This window comes from Seriola lalandi, unplaced genomic scaffold (assembly GCF_002814215.2).
Source record: "Seriola lalandi dorsalis isolate HSWRI2012SDOR001 ecotype SW California unplaced genomic scaffold, Sedor1 jcf7180002054942, whole genome shotgun sequence".
Classification (NCBI taxonomy): Eukaryota; Metazoa; Chordata; class Actinopteri; order Carangiformes; family Carangidae; genus Seriola; species Seriola lalandi.
In genome coordinates, this window is record NW_019525493.1 from 511,588 (window position 1) to 531,382 (window position 19,795).

Consider the following 19,795-nt stretch of genomic DNA (forward strand, 5'->3'; position numbering starts at 1 on the left):
CACATAATTACACTATTACCCCTGACGATACAGGTATGCCCCCATCTACCACCACAGACATCAAGGTCTCTCCAGCAAATATTTCCTTGAGGTTAGTTTGTAAACAAATTAAATTCATTAAAGGGGGACGACCAACATGCCTTGTGTGTTGCTCGTAGTTTTCATAGGCAATGAATTATCCCCGCCGAGGTAAATATAATGCAATTCAACACGTCACCGGACTTAAAGCGAAGCAGGTGATCTGACATTATGGCTGGATGATGCATAGCGCTGATTATTATTGGTTCAAATTAGAATTTGTTTTCCCTCAGCTTGGAGTTTATTGTGTATATCATTGTGTTAATGATGGTTTATGATGGTTTATGATGAATGAGTTTGTGCCACACCATGATAGACATGGCTATTAAGGCTAAAAGGAGATGGGACCCACACCCACAGGAGCCACAGCAATTAGTTTCAGCCAGATCAGAGGGTGCTGGCATAATGACGTGATCCTGGCAGCTTATTTTATTCCTGATCTCTAATCATGGTTGCCACTGGCATCTTCCTCTGTCCCTTTCTCTCTCTACTTCTCTTCATCTCTCCCTCCTGGTCTAGGGATATGAATTAATGAAATAATAAGACTAATGTGAATGTTGCGGGCCGAGTGACCACTCACACGTGGCTCTCTTGCTTTAGCGAGTACAATTACACAGTAAGTTTGATCAGCGGTGATAGACAAAACAGCAGGGGCTCATAAATATGGATGGAGAGTCTGAGAAAATAAATTAACAGGGCCTGGCCTCTCGGCTGCCCCACTTAGACTGTCAATTACGGACCTGACAGGAGCCTTGTGAAAGAGCCACACAAGGATGGCACACACACACACACACACACACACACACACACACATGCACATGCACGCACACGCACACAGTCATTAAACTGTGCATTTGAGACCATTCTGAAGCCATACAGCAGTCACCTGCTTCATTATCAGCAGACAGAGTTCATGCTTTATGATATGTATCAAGAGCTTACAGTTATTGAGTAGTGTCAGCCGCTGCACACAATCCAATACAGGGGCTGATTCAAGGAAAAAAAAAAAAAGAAGACAAATTCTCATTTTCACATAATGTAAACATTTTTTTTTTTTACTTGAGGCAGGTTTCTTGCTTGTTTCTAGGAATGTGCAAAGACATTTTTTGAGGGGGTCAGGGCCAAAAATGACAAAAACAAAGCAGAACTCCTGCGTCTCAACATTTGTACAGTGAAGAATATCGCACTTTTTTTTGAGCAGGGTCACCGGTTTTCTCTTTTTTTTGTCTTCCTCATTTTAAATGTGACAATAAATTAAATTATGCATGCTGAGAAGATGAACACATTAGAAGAGGGCAAAGAGTGGAAGGACAAACAGGCAGAGATTCAAGACCAATTTGGACCATGTCTGTGCACACATCCTCTGGATCCATGTGCTGAGTGAAAGGGTCAGCCTTGCTGTTTTGACACCAACAAAAAGTCACCCTCTGACCTAAAAAGCTGGCTTCAAGCCAGTTCATTGGGATTTACAGAAACAACTTGCATAAATTGGTACATATCCATGTAATGTGGTGCATTGATGCAAATAAGTTGTTCCTGTTTATTCAAATGAAGTGTGTTGTTCTTTTTGGTTGCTTTGTATCATTTGCTACATTACACAATTGAATTACTGCATCTATAGAACCTTAAGTAACCATAAGAAAATCCATAGGTATAGTACTTGTGAGTACATGTTGGTGGCTTTCATTAGCATTTGTAAGTTTGTCTATATGAAAAGGGTTTGACACAAGAGGAAGGGGTCATGATTGGGGTGGGGGGTGTGTGTGTGTGTGTGTGTAAGGAAGCAGGCAAGCGAGAATGACTTAGAGAGATATTGATTTTTCCTTAAAGACTCTGATGTTACAGAAATATCAGCTGCCATAATAATCTAAAAGCAATAACATTTCTCCTGCCAACTTTCTTTTTTTTTTTAATTTTCTTTTTTTTTTTTTTTTTTTTGGAGCCAGAATGTCTGTGTAGATTATCCTGGGTCTGCACTGATAGGAGCTAGTTGGCGTGGGGTTGGGGGGTGGGGGGTTGTTCAGGCTGAAGCCCATTCTAAAACATTTTTCCGCTTCTGATAGAAAATCCAAGCTCTTGTACACCTCAGGGCTCTGAATTCGATTCTATTGGCAGGTCCAGCTAGGGGGAAAAAAAACACCTTTAGCTACTGCAAATAAGAAAACAATTTGCTTCTAAGCATTTGAATAATGAATCTCACAAGTTACCTTTGAGGAGGTTGGGCTCTGAATAAGCAGTCAAGTGCGTGAACAAACCAGCCACCAGACTATTACACACCATACAAAACAAATGAATATTGCCTCAGTGCAGACAGAATGAAACTTTGATATTTATTTCAAGATTCCTTTGTGGCCATGTGAGTATTGGTAGAAAAAAAAGAAGCTTAAAATCTATTTATAGTATACACATTTACAAGATGATCCGTATTAATGACACAGTGTGTAAAGTGAGTGTCAGGGGAGAGATACAGATAAAATTATAGGAGAAGAGAGGGGAGTTCTTTGTTCTTTGGAAGAGAGTTAAAATTAAGTTTTTTTTTTTGGTTTTTCCAAAATCTCCCTCTCGCCATTACGGGTTCAGCCAGAGAGTATTTCAGAGAGTTGACAGTAGAGATTAACAAAATGCATGAGTTGAGGGAGAGGGAGGGAGGGAGGGAGAGAGAGAGAGAGGAGTGAAAGACCCCACACTAGAATTAAACCACAGACATCACAGTCACACTCTATGCTTCAGATCCAGCCCGACAGGATTCGTATTTAAAACAGCACAGAGTCTAGAGTCCAGTAATACTGGGACAGTGTTTCTTTCCTCAACTTTTTATGAAACAGGGACAGTAAACAGAACAGACGGTATCCGCGCAGCATCAGCCAATCAATCAGACAGCACAGACGGCTCCTCAGGGGAAGCACATTTTTCTCTCAGTTAGCCCGCAGGACCGGTTCTGATAACCAGCACAAACAACTAGCTCAGCCTCCATAGAACATATAATCTGGCAGAGAGATATGGATGCATTATTCTCTCTATATCCTCAATTGTAATTATTATAATGATTTAATAAGACAAGCTAATTTGCTTCGTGGCAAACAAGTCCAATACTATAATTCATGTGAAAGGCAGCAGTGGTGCCGACGCAGGGGGCTCTGGGAAAACAGCACGGGGTTGTCCAGCAAAAAAAAAAAATTACAAAAGTATTACAAACCTTGCCACAGTGACATTTTTTTTTTATTTATGACTTCTTTATACTATAAAAGATAAAATCAAGAGTTTCCTCAGTTATCAGACACATTAAAGATGAAGAAAAAGAACCACAGGGGTCACAGAGCAAAATAAATACTCTATATTACTGAGATCACATACTGGAATCACTTGCAAAGCCCCAAACTTAAACTTCCACCAAAATGTTGTTAGAGGCAGATTCAAACAAGTGCCTCACAGCAAGTAAAATGATTTCATTTCACTCTCGGTGCATCCTGTGATCCGCAGACAGTTCTGTGTTGGTACAAGGTCTTTGTTGTCACCAAGGGGAGAGAGCTCAGCGCCTGCCAGTAGAAATGAAAGCATTAGACATGGATTGAAAAGCTGCAATGCTCTGCCAATTCTCCATGATCATTAACTCATTGACAATTTTGTCAGCAAACTGTGCGTCAGGTTTCCAGGCAATTTCCTTATGAACCATCAAGTTGTTTACCTACTGTGTTCGCTGCTAAAAACTGTTAAAAGGCACTGTGAGGAAAAAAAAAAAAAAACCTTCATGCTTTTACTGGGAGCTGCTCATACCTTTGCACTCATATATTAAACCTGTATTATACAGTGACTTCAGAAAGTAGTTAGACCACTTCACTTTTTGCACAGTTTATTACGTTGTAGATTTAACTTTAAATGGATGAAACCAACATTTCCACACTGAATACCCAATAATGACAAAGTGAAAACAGGTTTTTAGATTTCTTTAGCAAATTTATTAAAAGTCAAAAACTGAAATCTTTGTACACCTTCTGTAATAAAAGTGTGATGAGGCACCAATCAAGGTATAGGTAACAATTTCCGAAGCTTTGATTGTTCCCTGGAGCACAGAGATTTCAATAATTCTGAAATGAAAAAAGTTTGGAAACACCAGGACTGCTCCTGTATTTGGCTGTCCGGCCCACATGAGTAACCGAGCTTGCTCAGGGAGGGGACCAAGATCAGATCAGACAATGAGCCGAAGCGTACAGCCAAGACAAAGCTGGAGTGGCTTCCAGACAAGTCTCTGACTGTTCTTGAGTGACCCAGCCAAAGTCCAGACTTAAGCCCCTAAAACATCTGTGGTGAGACCTGAAGATGGCAGTTCGCAGACGATCTGCCTGGTAAAATGGGATAAACTTTCCAAATCCAGGTGTGCAAAGCTTGTAGAGACTTCCCCAAGAAGACTCAAAGCTGTCATTTCTGCCGAAGGGGCTTCTACAAAGTACTGAATTAGGGGTCTGAATACTGTAGTAAATAAGAGATTTCAGTTTTTGATTTTTTATAAATTTGCATAAATTAATAAAACCATGTTTTCACTTTGCCATTATGAGTTATTCCGTGTAGATTGATGGGCAAAAAAAAAGGCAATTTTATCAATTTAAAATCAAATCTACAACACATTAAAGTGTGCAAAAAGGGACGGGGTCTGAATACTCTCTGAAGACACTGTCTGCTAAGAGTCTTGGAAAGAGATTGCTGAAGTCCATACTGGATACTGAAGACTATTAGTCTGGAAAACGGCAGTGTTGACGGTATTGATTGTGCCACCTAGAATAAGTTGCCATAACGGGATCATATTGATCAGAATCATTGATGGTGTACAGTATGTTTCACTGCCTTGTGGACAAATTCAATTCTATTGATGAAAGCACATTGAGAGGATCAAGTGCATACCTATACCATACTGCATGTAGGAGGACCAGGAGAATGTTATACAGCCAATTAATCAAGTTAAGTTACACCCACAGCAGTCTGCACCGGTTGCACACAAGTGGTGGCTCAGAAAAACTAACATGTTATTGAGGGAAAACACATAAATATGCTATAAATCTACCATAGGTTCCTCCCAAGTCATATATATCGATTTTCAAGACGAGGAATTAAATTCTGTGTCTATACAAAAAGAAACAAAAAATATGCAAATTTTAATATCTACAAAAGCTCCTGTGTGTTTGAATGGATGGGCAGATGGGACAGATTTTAGTAGCTGTAACTAAAGGATAGATTAGTGGTTAATCTTGTTGTAGGGTTTCTTCTTTCCCTCAGAATCATTCCAGGAAACAAGAGCAGATTTGAAATCCATCCAAATCTAATTAAAACACTCAATACAAAGGACTGTGCTTTTTTGACAGTTTGATTGGAGGGATGAGAGGCATGGTGAGGGAGGGCCTACTGTAACCATTTCACAGGAGGCTCCATGCAGTGTTGTTCTTTAGATGGGGCGCCTTTTGTTGTTACTGGAGACAGATAGGCATTCCTGATAAATGTGAAAATGTGTCAAAACTCAGGAGGGGAGCCAGGGAAGTACCAGAGGTAAATTTGGCCTACTTGGGCATCGTTACAGCTATTGTTTGACAGTGAGTCAGTAAGTTCACCCACATTGTACTGTATTTTTGCTGATGTAGTGCCTGCTTAGTAAATTGCTTTACTTCTCTTTTTTATGGTGTTGCTATGCAGTTTCCACTTGTCTAATATTTTCTGAAAAGCAAGTAAAAACTCACTTGTGCTTGGACTGGTTATCTCTGCCAAGGAGGTTGTTTTCACCCGTACATGCAGTACGCAAAAACTACTCAACCGATTTGCACCAAAGTTGGTGGAGGGATGGGGCATGAGCCAGGAAGGAACCCATCACATTTTGGGGCAGATCCAGATTGTTGACTATGAATTAGAATTTTTTTCTCTGAAGTCTGGTGTATGTTGTTTGATAATGGCCTTGGTGGAGTGTCCTTGTAGTTTAAAGATTATTATTATTATTATTATTTTTTTTTTTACATATTTAGGCATCATTTTTACAACCGAAAAAACTCCACAACATCTGGACTAACCGCTGCTCAACTGTAGACTCCTAAATAACAGGGTGTGAAGCCACAAGGCAATATGAGAGAGCAGCTAGCTTCTCATGGACAGGACTTCACATGCTGTCTGACCACAGGCAAAAAAAAAAAAGAGAAATCAATATTTCTTTACAGGCCTGGGAGACTCTGAGGGCTTGCTTAACGCCCTAACAACAGGCTTTAGAGCGCTGTCTGTCCCGTAAACCTATCGGATCTCTGCAATCTGCAACTCTGCCCGGCGACAGGCCCTCCCAGGCCCCTGTTCTCACTTCACTGTCTGGCCCCTGTAGTCCCAGCCCTTGCAGCCCCCTGTCCCAGTCCCTGCAACCTCTCGCTCCCCAGCCTCCACAGCAGCAACAGCAGTGCTGTTAGCATTGTTAATGGCTATTGTTATGAATGAGGACCTCTGCTCCTCTTTCTTCATTGGCAGGCCCGGGGCAGGCAGATGGATAGGCTGCTACTTCTTCTCTGCTATCAGGACAGCCCAGACGCTGGGCCCAGGACTGGCGGAACAAAGTAGGAGGAATGATGCCCCAGTGGGGAGAAAAGGGCGAGAGGGACCAGAAAGGCGGAGAGGAGGGAGAGGAGAAAGGGATGAGGGAGGAGAGTCAAGGGAAGAGGGCGACAGAGAGAGAAAAAAAGCAGAATAGGAGGGGGCAAGAGACAAGGGTGAAGGAGCAAGGGAGCAATAGAAGGGAGCAGGTCTCTCCTCCCCTGAATAAATTTGGAGCTCCATTGTAATGGGTGTAAGAGAGGAGTGTGGCTGCTGTCTGTGGCAGAGGCCTATATTCTCAGCAGCCTGTGGAGAAGAAAAGAGGAGGGGTGAGGGGCACACACTGCCCCGTAACTGGCCCCCTGCCGTACCCCCTCTAACCCACCCACCCCCCTCCCTCCAGCACCCCTGCCTGGTGATGAATGGTGGTACTTGCAGAAAGTGAAGCCTGCTGGTGAGCCTTGGCTCAGGCTGGGAGGCAGGGGGAGACTGCTTGGAAGATCACGGGGACAAACTCAGCAAAAGACTGCCCTTCAGTCGCCCATATACTTCACCAAGATGGCAGCCCCCACTGTTGGCACACAACCACAGAAACAACCACAGGGTGACAGGAAAAAAAAAAAGAAGCGAGAGCCTAAACTCATGCCCAAAGAGAGTCTCTCGCTTTCCATCATGAAGGGATTCTAAATCATAATCAAATCCACTAAGGAACATTTTGGTTTTGTGCATTCTCCAACACTGTGTGAGTGAGGAATCCTGGCAGTGAAAAGCCACAGCACTTGCAATAAATAGCAACTGTTACCATATGACTGTATGTAGTGAATTAGTCCTCCAGTTGACACGGCATGTATAGCCTTCAAATGTTGTATCTAGCGGGACAGTGCTTCTTCACTATTGATCATGATGTCACCTCCATAAATTACTGAGCGTGGCCGGGAATGTCAGCCCAGACATTTGCTATAGCCACAAAAATGGAAAAATACTAATTGCCCACTGAAATAATGAATGTGCTATTTGCTGACTATATCACAAAAGATGCCGTTCTGTAGATATGAGATTTTTTTTTTTTCTTCAGGCACACAAGAAAAAAAACATCCCATGTCAAACAACACTGTTTTCTTACAATCTCTCTAATGAGTGGTGTCTCTGTTCCTCACTGCACACTTCCTCCTCACCCTGCCTCGCTTTCTCTCTCTGTCACACACAGAATAAGAGTGGATCCTGCTCTAAAGCAGACCGAGCTGTGTTATAGAGAGAGAGAGAGAGAGAGACAGAGAGAGAGAGAGAGAGAGACAGAGAGACAGAGAGATGGAGAGAAAAGTAGGAGGAGAGATGGAGAGAGCCTGGGGGCTGGCCTCTGTCCCGGCTCCCCCAGCCTCTCTGGATCCCAGCCATCTGCCACAGCTGCTGCCTGGCTTTAACTGCCACTCTAATTGACAATGAACCCAGAGCCCTGTGATAATTGTGGCTGCTTGGTGACTTGGGCAGGTAATGCCTCCCTTTCAGGATTTATCAGGCCCCATCTGTTCCTCGTAGTGCTATATGTGGCAGAAAAGGCCCCCTACCAACCATCAGCACTCACCACTACTTCATCCCTTTCCTCCTCCTCCTTCAATACACCATCCCCTTTCCTGTCTCTTATACACATCTCCATCCCTTGGTGTGCCCCCAACTTCTCCCCCACCCCTCCACCTCATCCTGCTCAGTCTTCATGTGCGCTGTCATAGCCAACCAATATCCTGCTCCCTAACGGCTCTTCCGCCTCCTCCTCCAGTTGCTGAGCAAATATTGGGCTTTTTTGTGGGGTGGGGGCTGGGTGGGGTGAGGTGCTGCTTATTAGAGAGCAGCTCCACGGCCTAAGGGCGGCCCCACCCACCAGAGGGCACAGCTCTGAGGCTAGGATTGTTTGTTCAATCATTAACTAAAAATAAAAAGCTCCTTGCCTAAAACTCCCCATTTTCCCGTGTTCCGTGGCGTGAGATGATTGTTTTGTGTGGTGTGTCAAGAACAAGTGTGTTGGGGGGGCTATAACCTAACACCCTTGGCAACACCACACTACCCCTGCACTGTTGATTAGATAGTGCCCATCTTTCTCACGTGGTGGGAACAATTGAGATCTCTGCAGTGTTAGCAGGTGTTGTGTCGAACGGTGTTTGATTATTGCTATGCTCAATCTTGATCAAGTCTGCTCACCAGCCTCCCCCCTCCCCTCCCCATGTTCTGAACTGTCACGGTCAGCAACACTGCACATTTAGCATGTCAGAAATTGTAATGCTGATGAATTGACAGATGATTCTCATATCATTCTTTATGTAAATAATTGACAATTCCAATATGGGGCTTATGAATGTGCTCAGTACAAACAAAAAAGTAGAACAACTTCCACGCCTGCAAGTGTAGCACTTTTTCTTCTGTCAGTGAGCAGCTGTTCTTCAGATGAGGATGGAAAATATTATGACAACAGGTTGTCTTCACATCCGCATCAAAAATCAACTTTCAATCCAACATAAGCTAAAAAGATATGGTCCCAGATAGAGTATCGTCCGAAGACGCAGGCAGGAAACACACACCACAACGGGCAGCGGAGGCCGTGCCAAATGCTTTTTTCTATTGCCAGATTAATGTCAGATACTGGCAGATAACTGGAAAATATGTCAGCTTTACTTTCCAGAAATGGACAGATCTTGGCCATGTGCTGCCTAATTGTGGGCAGTGCTTTACCATCTGTTAGGATTAGATATAATTTTCAGACAGAGTGATCAGATATGGTACACATTTGCTATCATTATCCTAAATGGACAACATGTATTTATTTATAGCATTATTTGGTGCTATGTCATTGTTTATAGGTTTGGTACAATATGCACCACTACAGCTCATTTGTGTGAGCCACAGTGTGTATTGTTAGCAAAACAAAACAAAACAAAAAAACACACACACACACACAAGAATGCTTCAGTGGTTTTTGATCAGCACAGAAATCAAGTCATAACTGTTATGGAATTATTTCCCCAATTCACAGTGGGAAACTTGAGGTTTTTTTTTTTTGTTCTTCACTAAATTGTTGTATGTTGCTTAAATTAATGATAATTGTATTTCATGGAATAACACAGATTCTAGCATCCTTCCCTGTTTGTAAACTGCGCATAGAAAACATGTTTTACAAACCATTAAGCTCACAAATTTATTCACACAAATAAAACCAGCCATCTGTAATTTAGCATTATTTCCGTGCATTAGGAACAGAACATTTAACTCAGCCATAATTTTAGGCTTTGAATTAGAGCTTGGATGAGAAGGCACTCTAAACAGGAGTGCTGTGTGGACGCAGGATATCACACAAGAGTGGGAAAATGTCATGTGGAGAGTTTATGAATATGAAACAGGGTTACAATTGTCACACAGAATAGCATTCTGTGTAGCTGACATTCTATCATTTAACTCGGTTGGTTGTAGAGAAATTGATATTTGAATATGGATGTGATATGAAAGCAGCGTTGTAATGCTATGAGTATCCTAGAAGCTGCATATGCGAATGGAAATATCGGTTTCCACTTTTTGCCAAGATTGCGACATGAAATTGCTTCATTCTTTGACATTTACCAAACTATTTGAGACTTGGATCCGATTTACCTGTGCATCTCTTTCTAATACCTCATCAATTCCAGAGCAGATTCCAGGATTTCAAGAGCAAGGACATCTTTAGGCCTTTAAAAGCTACCTGCAAGATTCAGCAGGCATGTGTTACCGAAACAGCAAGATTTCTCTCTCTCTATCACACTTACACACTCACGGACATACACACAGACACTCAAAAATGCATCCTGCTGACAACCCACCACTCCTAATCCCTGCTCATCATGGCTGCCTGAGCCCTCAGGGTTCCAGTCATTTGGTGTGTATCTACCACGGGATACTGATGCTGCTCTGTTGCCTGCTCAGGTGCAGGTGTGTTAGTGTGCAAATGTGTGCATGTGTACCGGTGCAAAATGTGATTGCATGATTTGAAGCACGAATTAACTGAGTAAATACCATACTAACCTTCAGGATGCTCACCTGCAACTTAATCTAACGGTCAACCAAATGGGATTAATGCTTCTTATGGTTAATTGATTTTTAGAATCATCAGTGATTTGAATGGTCTGAGCAACAAGAAACCCACTTCCCATCAGTGCTGTGTGGACTAAATAAACCTCTGACACTGAAGCTAGCAGACAGATACACTGGCTGGAGCCTCTATCATAGAGCAAACGCATGTATCTGTTTAAAAAGAGTTACATATGAGGTTCTAGATGTGTATATTAATTTGCCATTTAAAAGTGCACAAAGTCAGTAGCTAGTTTTTATCATGTTCTGCTGCTGTAAAGGAGCTATTTGTTTTTGCTATCGCTACATAGCCAACGTTAGCATTAACAGAAGTTTACTTACCAGTCTAGAAGAAACGTTGCACGTTCAATCCTTTACTAAGCAAGAGCTGATAAAGCAACCCTTTTGTATTGCTTCTTTTTCTATAACTTATTTCCTTCTACTTAAGTTAGCATGCTATCCGGCTAGCCCAAATCCGGCCAGACCGTCCCGTCATTTTCCGATACTGAGTCATTGTAGTGTCCAGTCTGCACTGAAGAAGTAGCATTGCGCAGATGCAGTATTATAACCTCTTTTCTTGTCTTGGCAAGACTGGTAAGTAAACAGATGTTAATGCTAACGTCATGCGCAGATTTTTAAAACACAGGCCAAAGCAGCTGAGGTGAGGTAGGGTTTATGTCCCTCACCACAACAGCCCTACAGTTTCACACACATATTTAATGTATTTATATGCGTTTCTTTTCAAATTTCACAAAACACATTCTGTAAGGCAAGAGTCCGTATGTTAGCTTTGAGTAAAGGATGCTACATGTTGGATAAGCCTAATTAAACACATGAAAAAAATACTAGCTCTTAGAGCTCTCTGACTCACATTATAAGTGAGGACAAAGGCAATGACATGATCTTAATCAAAATGACAAGAACATTAAAAATGTAGCATTGCTCAACACAGGCAAAGATAAGAATCGATTTGGGCTGCTGATGATGGTTATCACCATTAATTATTGAATTAGTTCTCCATCATCATGTAAGTGCACTGCTGCATCCTTCAGGGAAGGGACAGGAACATGTTTTTCTCTGCTAATGTACAATTTGAGTTCTCCTTTACTATTCTGCATATTGCCCTGGAGCTTAATTCACACTTACAAGTTCAACATGTAAACATAACATACTCATTTTATCTTTATGTCTCAGACTCGCTGTCTGGCTGTGTTGTTTTCTCTCTTCTCATTTGTCTTTATCTCTCTGCAAAATATGCTGGTGGATTGGATGCTAGCAGCATGATAGCACACATCTCCAGCTCTCCCCTGTAATAACTACAGAGTCCTGCATGTTGTGAGCCTGTGATCCTGTGATCCTGTGAGCCTGCGGCCCATCAGAAACACCATGTCCCTCTAGGTGCATTAATCCGACAGGCAGGGCTTTTGCGCTAAGGGCTGAGGCCTAGCTATCTCCCGCCTTGGCCTCCCAGGATGGCCCTGCTTAGGCAGAGGAGCTCCCCACTGACCCCCAGGCTACAGGGGCTCTGAGATTAGCACCGCTCCCCATACTTTGTATCTGTCACAGGCCAGTGCTGTGGGGATGGACGGGCCTGGATTATCACAGGGGAGAGGAGAGCTATTCTACATTTCACACACAGCTAAGAGGGGATTCAGGATTCTGGTCACTGCCTACTGGGACATGGGGTGTAGATGAGAGTTTTGTGAGACGTTGCATGCGTTTGTGTGTGTGTGTGTGTGTGTGTGTGTGTGTGTGTGTGTGTGTGTGTGTGTGTGTGTGTGAATGTGGATCTATCTTTGGATGTTTGAAGTAGAATTAAAATGAAGATTAGAAAGTTAATGCCGTGGTTTGCGATGTATGCTGCATGGACAACATGATCATAACTCACGAGGAGAGATGAAACCCAGGTGCACATGTGGCTTTTTGGTGATTAAATAACATCTTCACACAATATGAAAATGTTGGTTTTGTAAACTCTATATAATAGAGTCCATGGTCATTACGACATGCTATCTAATAACTTCGTAAGTGCTGTAAAGCAAAATGTACTTTCTGAATTGCGTTACACCGGATTTTGTGCATTGAAATCTTGAGTGCTTGTCCTCCTGCAGTGAGACACAATGGGTGAATAATCCAGCAGCAAACATAATGCTAATCAGATACTCAATCACCCTAAACGATAAACAGCAGACACTAAATATGAAGATGACTGTATAGTTCACATGAATAGTAACCCTGCAGGTTCCAGGTGTCATTGATAGCAGAGCATTGTGAAAGGCCATTACCATATGTTTTAGCTATTGTCATTAGCCTGCTATTTGTCGGTCAAGGGACCCTGACACAGAGAGAGGGAGAGCTCATTTATCATAAACATACAACAGTGATTCAGGCACTCACAAAGAAACCGCGCATCTCTGCATTAATATTCATTGCTTCATTGGGATTGTTCTGTTATCAACAATAGTTTTCTCTTGCTTCTTATTTCTCTCAGTTTCACTTCAAGAACTCTTACTTGCTCACGGCTTTTCCCTGTAATTTTTCTATTAGGGGTAGTCTTTTTTTTTTTTCTATTTAGTGTCATTCTTCTCCACTTTGTGTAATGGTGCCAAGGTTAAAAGCCTTAGTAATAGTGCTTACCTTGCATATTCCCAAATTCCCAGGCTCTCCCACCCATTTAAGCTTCAGTCGTACTCACAGTCCTTAACATTTCAAGCTATTGCATTCACACAAAGACTTAAAAGCATTTGTCTAAGTCGGTCTGAGCAACTGTCACAAATAGAAGGACAGAGAGAGAGATAGAACTACCTTTCAGGCGACTTGGCTTAGCTTCACTAAATGGCTTCTGACAGCCAGATTCATCAGTGGCTCATCTGTGCTGTTTACACTGTTTAATTGTTTGACAGTTCCTGTTTATGCTGTGTCACTTCCAATCCTTTCTGCCTCCATTAAACAGCGTAGCTTTCCTTCAATAAATGAGCAGCGCTTGGAATTTGCCAGTAACCGCACCGCTGGATGTGATCAAACAAAATGTGGCTGTCCAGCTTCCTGCAGGCATCACTCTCATGTCCTGGATCAGAGACGAGGTCAGTCAACTCTTAGGGCACTGTGTGTGCGGAGGGTGTGCATGTGCGCGAGTGTGGGTGCGCATGTGTGTGAGTGTGTGTGACCCATTCAGCCAGCAGGTTTTTACCAGACATCTCAAAGTGGGAGGCCTGATCGAGAATCAGTTGAACCTTTGAAGTCTGTTATAAATAAGATGGTTAAGGGGACCTGCATGGGCAGTGATCCTGGATCGCTACTCTTAAGAAGCTTGATATATATGGGCCATTGACTTAAGATGACTTATTAGCACACACACGCTGCAGGTAATGGAAGCGTAGTTATACAAGCTTGCACTTTGCATGCCATGACTATTCAACCTTCAACAACTCCTATATAACTGAGAACAGTGGGCTCAGGGGAGAGAACGAGTGAGCGAGGCTGAGGGAGAGAGAGAGAGAGAGAGCGAGCAAAACAGACAGCCAGAGGGTGGAAAGAGAGTTGGTGGAGAGAGTCAGAGACAGAGAGGGAGATAGAGAGAGAGAGTACGCTCTTGCAAAGATGAAAGACAATGCAATCAATAAGATATATAAGATAACAAATAATGCCCTGGGTATCTCATTAATCGTAACATAAGCTTATTATGCTGAGCACAGGTTTATAAAGCTGGGTCACTTTGGCTCTCTTTATTGAAAAATCAGCAAAGGTGAGAGGAGGTAAGACACTATTGAGACTAAAACTTGCGGTGGCTTCAGCAAAATGTGTGACAGAAGGTCACCCGCTCACTAACAGAGTGAGGAGCCTGTTGTTTGCTGTTGCACATGTGGGGCTGTTTTGTTTTTGTTTTTTGTTTTTTCAGAGAGCAGCCAGGGAGAGCATTTTAAGATGGCATTTTTAATTTCAGTACATGCTTCACTCCATGTTTAAATGCTAATCGCTCGCGCTTTCATTGTACATTTAAAACCATGCAAACTACCCAGAAGAATACACGTAAGCTGTGAAAACAATCTGTTGTTCCATATCAGGTCGTATGGTGGTTCTGTGAGTTGTGGTGTGTTATTGTAGACACTGTGATGACATTGGACCCTCCGTCATTCTTCCCTTCATGCGTAAGAGGAAGAAAATGATAGCTTATCCCTCGATGCCCTTGAAGGCAAGGTGTCTCTGCATAGTATATCCATCACAATCAACACCAGATCATTTATATTAAATGCCTTCTTTTTTTTTTTCTTTTTTTTTTTTTTTTTAAAGCTACACCCTGTAATGTGTTGCTGCGAATGGAGGGTGAATTTAAACAGAGCAATAAACAGTGATCGTCGCACACAACTTGTCCTTTTAATTTACAGCCTGGAGCTGGGCGCTGGGCTAAGGAGAGAGGAAGGTTGGGAGTCCAGATGCATAATGACCTAAACATTTCCACCTGATCTCTATTCTCTAGGTGCCATGGCTTTCTGCCATGAAGGTGCATAAAATCCATTATCAGGGACCGCGGTTTACAAAGAGTAATATTGTAATTTCCATAAATGCAATGTCTGTTGGTTTTACCATTAATCTTGATGACATTTTAGCATGATAATTTATTTATATATATGTATACACATTTTAATAGCAAATTAATAAAATGAACTGTTATTATCATAAAATATGGCTTGTAGTTGTGACTGGGATTACATTCCCTTGGTGGCTGGGTCAACACCTAGTTTAATCCTCATTTTAAATCGGCTAAGTGTGCTGTCAACTTGCAAACACTGTGGCCCGAAAGCACTCTGCTCATCACATGCACTGTAGCCTGTATTTCTGCCTGATCTGAACAGGAATCAGTCCTATTTCTTTCTACTGTGCTGTGGTTTATTATGTGACTATTTTTGTATATATATATATCTATATATCTTCTTTTTTTTTTTTCATTCGTCTCATCCAAATGTATCATAATCCTTGCAAGTGGGTATAAATAGCGCAGGACAGACTGTGTGAGCAATCATGAATCATCAAGATGACCACAGGGATAAAGTCCTAAATTTAGAGAAACTCCTGTCGAGGTGGGGGAAAAAATCGCATGCCCGTGACGTAGCTACATTACAAAGCGTTTCATGACTTGGATTAAACACATTCCACAATTACCAAGCACATTCTGCATGTGAGCCTGGAACGCAGCTTAGTGACTACAGGCATGACATCACCTTGTAGAGTAATGCTGATTCAAACACATTCTATTGCAATTGTCTTTCAACACAAATCAGTAAATCTCCACAAATGTCACCCAGTGCAGTGTGCCAAATGGCTTTCCCCCTCACATTAGTCTAACTGCAGACAGAGAGAAATGTTACCTTCATCAGACACTGATCATTGAGTTCCACAACATTGCCCCAAAATGTATATGTGCATGTATATATATGAAACCTTTTTCATGAATTGGAAATTTTCCATCGCTGAATTTTCGTATGACTAATGACGTATTGTTTTCTGACTTACAAAGACGGATACGGTGTGAGCAATGCCACCGCATAAATAGGTGAGCCAGACGTGGTTCATTAATAAACTAACTCTCGCATTTTTCTTTTTTGCATGTGATGGGTTGCTGTTGGTTTTATCATGGGATTTGCTGCTTGAACTAGCAAATAGCAAGCGCTGTTATAGCTTCAGACTGCTCTGTAATTGATTGAGACCCAGGGCCTGTCGTTGGTGGATGGCAGCAGACATGAGCTGTATGCAGGATAAAGCGAGGGCTGCTGGCTTTGACCCGAGGCCCTGGTAAATTGCGGCTCACCTATAAAAATTTCCATGGATGATTAATACAGGAATCATGTCAGCTTATTAGGGCTCAATTCAGCAGCCAGTGGAGGGGTGTGAGCTTGCATGTTAAGAGCAACCCAAAATAGGACAGCCCAGAATAGGTGGGGAAGTCTGGCTTGTATATGACATATGCGTGCACACACACGCACACACACACACACACACAAACACACACACACACACAGGCACACACAACGCATGGAACCAATCTGAATCTGGTCCACCCTACCATACCATTTCACTGAGCAGTGAAATGCTTGAATGAAGATGGATAGGATTTCCTGGAATGTAATCCAAAGGAGGCTGCTGGTCATTGCCGGACCCCATCTTGGTTTCCGCGCATGCTGTCACTTACTCACTCAGCCAGCTAGTGGTCGACCTAAATGTGATGGGCTTTACGTGCCCTTGATTCCCCTTACAAAAGGAAATTACCAGGGATCCTGCATATGAGCCAGGCATTCGTGGTCATGTCTTGCAGATGTCCAAAGTCAAGGTCTCGGTCACTTTGGCCTCCTGCCTGTCCCCTTCCCCAACTCGACTGATCAATATGTCATAGAGCGCAGCCCAATCAAAGTGAAATACTCAGGACACACCTCCTAATAACATATTTGCAGCCATAAATGTAAAGATTAACGATAACAAATGACCAAGTCAGCCTTATGTATGCCCTGACACTCTCTCAATGCATGAAATTTCAGGCTAGCCGCTGCTTGTCTTCAGGTTCATTACCTCCACATGGAGGCATGGGGGGGGAGGTTTCAATCATACCACCCCAAAATATAACCCCCATCCAGCCTCTAAGCAGACACACATACACACACACAGGCTAACACACCTCCTCCTCTCATAATGAAAACATAGGTTAGGCGCACATTAATCAATGCAGACACCAAGTTCTATGAAATCTAAATGGGGTAAACATCCCCTGAGCATTCATTACAATTTTGTGTCAGGCTACTGGAATGAAATAAAAAATAGAAGAAAAAATACATTAGTATATTGATTCTAATACTGTTTTTTATCAGCACATAACAAATGGGTTGCATGCAACACCTTGTGATCCCCTGCATTATAAAAGATACTCATGGCTTTAGAGTTACACCCTCACAAGAAGATTTAGAAGTGAAATAGGCCATTTAGTATAAGTCTATGAATGCAAATTGTGACAAAGCGAAGATATAATGTGAATGTATAGGTTACAACCGGATCGTAAATATTGACACAGTAAAGTGTAATACGTGTTGAAATGGAGCCTTGTAAAAGCAGGGGTCGTGACCCTGATTGTAAAAGGAAAATAAGACTACAAAAGAGCAGATTCCTGCTCATAATAAATGTTACTGCGGATCTCCTTTACGTTTCAGAATAATCACCCATTTTCAGTCATAACTGTCCAGTTCTTCAACTATTTACTTTATGTTAAAGCTTACTATCTCAAATCTCTCACCCCCTTTAAAGATACTCTCTTCTCCTGACTGTTGCTATAGAGCAGCCATAGCATGACATGTAGATATTAGAAATGCAAGACCCGGGGGTGGTGGGGACTGACATGCAGAGGCTCAGTGCTGTTGCCCTACAACTGAAGAGCCCTTACTCAAATGAGAGGGCTGGTCTGCACGGCTTCCACAGCCCTCTGTGGGCCTCAGCAGGCCAGGAGCTGGATGAGAGCATGCTATGATGTATCCACACGCTCTGGGGGTTGTGAACATCTGGGGTCTGAAAACAATCCTGACTCATCTTGTCTTAAAGGAGAAAAAACTGTTGCCGATTTAAAAGGGTATTGTGTGTGTGTGTGTGTGCGTGCGTGCGTGCGTGCGTGCGTGCGTGCGTGCGTGCGTGCGTGCGTGCGTGCGTGCGTGCGTGTGTGTCTGTCTGTCTGTCTGTCTGTCTGTCTGTCTGTCTGTCTGTCTGTGTGTGTCAGACCATTTCTGTTGTGTTTGTGCAGTGGACTACACACAGATGACACTGGTAAAGGACTAACATTATACTTGGCGAGCACATGTCGCACGCATGTGGAATTTCACGTCAACTGTCGCCGATCTTCATGTAGCCTTGAATTTGAATGCAAATCTCGTATTTTCCCGCACGACACTGGTAATTCTGCTCTGTTGACATTATCACAAATATGGTCACATCACAGAGAAGAGATTCAGACCAATAAATAAACATCAGTCAAGACACAGATTAAGCAGTTATCATCGCTGCCTGCAGCCATCATGAGCCTATGTGAGAGACGGTACCAGTTGCCCTTTACTGTGGTGCAAATTACATGCAGAAGTGGCATGTCAGACATGTGTGACTGTTGGCCTATGAATACATAGGCAGTAATCAACATTGTTTAAAATGCTCATTTGCATATGCATGCATCATTAATTCTATGCAAATGAGGCAGTGGGGACTGCACTAGCGTGACTCTCCTTGTAACCCAATAGTATAGCTGTCAGAGGAAGGTTACAAAGAGAGGCAAAGTCATTAGTTTGTAACAGTCCTTCCATATAGATTCAGTCCTCCTCTTGATGATTAATGAATAAGATGTGCAAAAGTAACTTTTGTCAGTATGCTCTGTTGTATGCTTCTCTATGTCACAATGGTGCACACGCATTGATACACATAACAAGGTGCCTGTGGAGAATTAACAATAGGATGCTGTCGTTTGGCATTTCTGCCATAAATGCATATTATACATTATGAAGGAACACAGGGTTTATCCCTCAGTCCATGGTAATGTTTCTTTTTTTTTCAATTGTGCATGCACCACACTAGTAAAGAAGCATAATTTATAAGTGATTATTTATTTTTCCTTGCGTGATCCAGAGTGAACATCCTGGGTCGACCTGTTTTGCATTAGACTGTGATTTTAATCACGACGCGCTATAGTGGACATTAGTATTGCTATCTATTCTGTCTCATTTTTGTGTAGCCACAATCATGAAGGAGGAGGCTCTGCACACATTCGCAGTGGACTGAAATGCCACTGACATACTTTCAAGAAGAAACTGAAATAAGTAAGTAAGTAAGTACGTCCTATATGTTCCACATCAGGTTCAGATTGAGGCCAAAATGTTCTCATACTTAGTAAAACAATATAACAATGATACTCTCCATGAACTTGATATGTATAATGCAGGAGAGATGTTCTAATAACAAAAAATACAGCATCAATAATGTATTGTGAGAATGGACTCACGCAAAGTGCTCTCACACCTACTCCACCACTGATTCCACTGTCTCCTTTCTGCTCTGTAATGAATCA

The 19,795-nt window shown here is 42.3% G+C and overlaps 1 long non-coding RNA gene across 1 annotated transcript in view; it reads right to left on the reverse strand.

The window, feature by feature from the left end:
- Positions 1–2,873: 2,873 nt before the first annotated feature.
- The window catches only part of LOC147817550 (uncharacterized), a 44,769-nt gene continuing 27,847 nt past the window's right edge, over positions 2,874–19,795 (reverse strand). The window contains exon 2 of the long non-coding RNA XR_015436267.1: positions 2,874–3,614. This is a non-coding gene — a long non-coding RNA (uncharacterized LOC147817550). The remainder of the gene's footprint in view (positions 3,615–19,795) is intronic.